Raw genomic sequence first — 5,077 nt, 5'->3', positions numbered from 1 at the left:
AGCAACAGATTTAAGATGGAGAAAGTTGGAGTCACTATGGAGAAAAAACAGAATGAATGTGAGGTGAAGAAAAAACTCAACCTTGAGGCTGTGACTGCTGGAATGCTGGTTGGATGGCGAGGAAGTCCATTTAAAAACAGGGGGCCTCATTAAAAGTGCAAACAGTGCGGTTAGTGGGTGCGCGAGTGGGGAGGGCGATCTGGGTTGGTCTGACTCGTCTGGGCCCCAAGTGGCGTGGGTGCCCATTCTTGGGGGTGCATCATCCACGGTGTGGTAGAGTCCGGTGCTGTTACTGTCTCGCTGCTTGTTGTGTATCTAGGAGATGAAAAACATCAGAGTTGCCTATCAGAGTTTGCTCACGCTTTGGTGCTCGGGTCTGCTGAAAAAAAAAAAAAAAACAGACCCAACTTCAACAAAAGGCACACGTTTTGCATCTCACCATATTCAGTCGAGCTTGTGTATTCACATTTCAAAGTTAAGTTTACTTGTAGAGACAAGTGCTTTCGACGCAGTATAGTACGGTTGAGTGGTTGGGGTGTGTAGGGAAAACACAAAAGGTTCATATTTGCCAGTCATATAGCGATTGAGTAAGACGTGGGGTGGTATTTCGTCGATGTGTGTGTGTCGTTTCCTGTCCTGTTTGTGTCTGGTATCCAGCCGGTTCCCTGCAGTCCCGCATCAGCGGGGCGTCGACCATTTTCTTTTTCACAGTAAAACGATTTCCGGACCCACAACTGGCTACCGCTGAAAAAAGCGATTGGGTGTGTGCGTGAGTGTCAGATAAATTGAGCGGCACGAGCGTCCAGGCCTCTCATCGTGGATTGGCTGTCTTCTTTTGGGTTGTTTGTTGTTAGCAAACACACTTAAGACTGACGTGAGAGGTGAAAGTAAAAAATAAAGACAGTTGTGTGTGGAGCTCGTGGTGTGTGTCGTGGCGGGTGGTGCACTTGTTGGTGGTAGATGTTAGCGCGAGCGCTCCATTTAGGGGTAGGCTAAGGTTGCTAGCCGGTGTCGTACTCTGTTGGGCACTGTTAGGGACGGGCGGAGAAGAAAAGGGCCATCTTTGGGAGCCTCTACATAGGAAAGCACATAGAAAAATCAGGCTCCCCACAGGCCAGCAGGGAGACAAAGCTAGGCACTACAACCCTTCACTGTGGCGGCCATCAGATCATAATAAAAAGTGTGAAAAATGAAAATGATTCATTGTTGACATATGAAGCCGATTGGCGTTAGCTGGGTGGTGGACGTGCTCGTCCCAATATCTAAACTCAGAGGAGGAGATAGTCAATATTAATGAAGGTTAGGGGCTTAGGGCTCCTGACGGCCCAGCTGGCACGTTTTACAGGTGTGAAACAGAACATGCACAAACAGTGAAACAGAGAATGGACTCACTGATGGCTTGATGGGAATGAAAAGTGTTATAAATTGAGATGGAATCAGGTGCTTTTTTCATTTAAAGCCTCCACCCGGTGGAGCACACTCAGTGACACAAATCAAACACACCCACAGAACAAGCATGCTCAGAGGCAGGGCTTTGATCTGTTGTGTGCTGTCTGTTGGGAGGTATTTGGGGAACAAGCAGATATAAAACATTCTTTAACGTCAGAAGGTCCTGCAGGATGTTTCTCCTCCTTCTCTCCCTAACCCCGGCGGTGCCAATCTTGAAGGTCCGAGAAGTTCGACTAAACGTCTTTAAGAGGTTCATTCATGGTTGATTTCGGTAAATATTCATGCTAAAGTGTCAGATGAATTTACATAATGGTGTTTTTAATTGTGCAATGTCAGCCTCGTATGCATCTGCTGTACTGAAAGTATAGGTCTATATAAACTATTCTAATGTAAGCTTTTACACCTTTCCCCTTATAAATATTTTTTTAATTTTGAAGTCATTAATTATTTTTTTTAATATGAACTTATGGGGTCTTTGCACGTTTGTGGCATCAAGCCATTGGTCTTTGGCGTGGGGTCTGGCGGAGCAGCAGCATCTCAGGCAGTCGACAGGAAGAGAGCATCGACAAACTGATTAAGAAGGCCAGGCTCGTAGTTCCTGCGGTTGCCCCTAAACGACTCATGTGCAAGGTGGTGGAAGAGGGGAGGAGAGAAGATAGCAAAAGCATATCATCACTTGATGGACAATGTTCCCACCCCCATGCGGACACCATCACTGCACTGAGCCAGTCCTTCAGCTGGGGACGCGGACTCCTTCAAGCACCCAAATGTGGGGAAGGAAGAGGAGAAAAATTCTTTTTTTCCGGGTAACGGTCCTTCCTTCGTGGCTGGCTGTCAGAATAATAAACAACCAGCACTGACTCCCAGTAGACCCCGATACAATTTCGATTATTCCACTGCTAACCTGCCTGCTGCGTTCATATTAGATAATATTCGTATATGTCTTTTTTGTGTTATCTGTTGTGTGTATCTGTTGCTGTTGTAGGTTCTTACTTTCTTTCTTCTCTTGTACATATGTTTTTATTTTATTATTTTTTTCTACTGCTTACTGTTTGTAATACTGTTTCTTTTTCTCTTCCACTTTGCTGCTGCAACACCGGAATTTCCCCATTGTGGGACAAATAAAGGAATATCTTATCTTATCTTATCTTTAAAACAATATTTTGAAACATGATTTATTTCAGTGTTTTGACTTGATTTATTTATGTAATTCAAAAGAGCAGAAATATATCATTAATATTATTTATTGATCGGTATTTTAACAATAAAAGAGTTAATGTGTGTGTTGTTATTGATGATTCAGACATATATACATATACACCTTTATTTCAACTCCATTGATTATTTAACTGATCTTATTGATTAGGTGGTCACACACACTTATTATTTATATATTGACAATAAAGAACAGACTGATCCTTTAGTTCTGATAAAAACAGATCAAATACAGACCCTCACAGACTTTAAGAGACCCCCTGAGCCCCATTGAGCCCCATTGATCCTTATTGATCCTCATTGATTGGCTCATTCATGAGAATTTGATCAGTTTGTTGACATTTGATTTTGGATTTTTTACAGTGAACTGGAAGAAGACCGGGGACTGTGAGGACTTCCAGGTGTGGCTGTGGAGCTGCGGGTCCGGTTTCCCCTTCGGGAGGGGCGGGGACAGTTCTGGGGGGCGGTGATGAAGAGGAGGAGCAGCTGGTCTCGGTTCAGTCTGTCGCAACGTTTTCTTCTTCTCTTTGTTTCAAAGTTCTGATGGACGAACCGGATCAAACCGGATCACATCTGGATTAAAGGACCCGGACCAGGAGCGGATCAGAGGAACCTGGACTCAGAATCCGGATGATGGGTCTGCAGGACGGGCGGACTTAGTGGAAACTTTTCTTTTGGTCTCCATGGAGATGGAAGTTTTTCCCGCCAGCTGAGGAGCGGATCACACTCCAATCGAGTATCGATAGCTTATATTGAACGTTGATTGATCAGCGGGATGGCGGCCCTGCTCGCACTCCTGCTCGCGCTCTGGACCTGCGGACACGCCAAAAGCGCGTTCCCGCTGCGACCCACCTACAGCCTGTACACCGGCGGACACGCGCACGCGCATGGAGCTCGCGCCGCCAGCAGACACAGGTAGGCTGACACGTGCACGGAAAGCCTAATGATGATGATGATGATGATGATGACGAAGAGGGTGGAGGTGACATCAGGGTTTGATGACCTCACCACAGTTTTAGTGTGTGCGCAGCAGGTATTTTATTGTGAAAGAGCTGACAGGAAGTGTCAGGAGGTTGCTGGTATGAATCTCAGATGGATCAGCTGATGATGTCACAGCTTTGTTTTCATGTCAGCAGAGCTGTCAGCACACACACACACACACACACTGTAACACACACACACACACACACACACATACACACACACTGTAACACACTGTTTCCTGTCTGAGGAGTAAAAATTGGTTTTTGGATAAAAAAGTTACAGATCAGTGATGAAGATGAAGATGATAATGAAAAGGAGGAGGAGCAGACTGGAACCTTCCTCACATCACAGTCTGATCCCTATTAGTCCAGGAGGGCCGAGACCTGGTCCCACTGTCAGACTGTCAATTAACATATTGATCATTATTCAACAAACAACAAAATTAAAGTTTGCAGTTCCTCATTGGGTCCCACTCTGGTTCTTTGGCTCATTCTGGCCCCACTGCGGTTCTGTGGCTCATTCGGGTCCTGCTCCAGTTCTGTGGCTCATCCGGGCCCCGGCAGTATTCCCTGCTGGGTGCTCCTACACTACTAAATAGGACCGCTAACTAGCTTATAGCAGCTAGTACAGTTAGCATATGTAGCAGTGCAGCGGTCAGAGACTTCCTGTGTTACAAGAGAAAAGGTCCGTGTTGCAACAATCCTGTTTTTATATCAGACTTATTTCTATTCATATATTCAGATATGTGTCATATTCAGCTGTTGCCGGGCCAACATGAGGGCTTTCTGGCAGACCTTTTGAAGCCTTTATGAAGGTCTGTTGTCCAGCAGAAGTTAGCATTGTTACAGCTAATGGCTAACAGCTAACCACCGTTACTGTGTATTATCCATTATGTTCTAAAATAAAGAAGTTCTAAGTGTGGATTTCCCCAAATACGAACATTGACCTGAGAGATGGAAACGTTTCACTGTATGGACGTCATAGGATTGTTGTCAGAATATATTTTATATAAATTTTATTTTATCATGTTTATAGTGAGTGATGACGTCACAGTGATGATGTCAGTATTGAAAAAAAAAGGTCTTAACATGATCAAACAGTCTGGAGTTCCAAAATCAATCAATAAGTTTTTAAAAACAATAAAAAACACCAAAGTGTAAAGCAACCAAATTAAGAAAAAGGTCTGATGGTCCCAGATATCTTCTTCTTTAAACCCAGAAATAAAGGTAGAGAACTGGACTAAAAGACTGACAGTATCTACTAAAGTGTGTCCTGCACCCGGTCAGAGTACCCTGCAGTTCCCGCCTCTCTGATGCCTTCAACAATGAACTTACTGAAGATTGATAGCAGAAAAACAGTCTAAGTATATATCTGATTTGACATTAGTTAAAGTTATTTTTAGTTATTTTCTTCTATTAGTGTTGAGTAA

The 5,077-nt window shown here is 44.1% G+C and overlaps 1 protein-coding gene across 1 annotated transcript in view; it reads right to left on the bottom strand.

The window, feature by feature from the left end:
• The window catches only part of pemt (phosphatidylethanolamine N-methyltransferase), a 99,658-nt gene that overhangs the window by 34,201 nt on the left and 60,380 nt on the right, over positions 1–5,077 (bottom strand). The window lies entirely within an intron of this gene.

The sequence above is a fragment of the Morone saxatilis genome, unplaced genomic scaffold (genome assembly GCF_004916995.1).
Source record: "Morone saxatilis isolate NCDOM2014 unplaced genomic scaffold, NCSU_SB_2.0 Contig1, whole genome shotgun sequence".
In the NCBI taxonomy this organism is placed as follows: Eukaryota; Metazoa; Chordata; class Actinopteri; family Moronidae; genus Morone; species Morone saxatilis.
The sequence above is the reverse complement of the archived record's forward strand: the minus strand, read 5'-3'. Positions and strand labels throughout refer to the sequence as shown.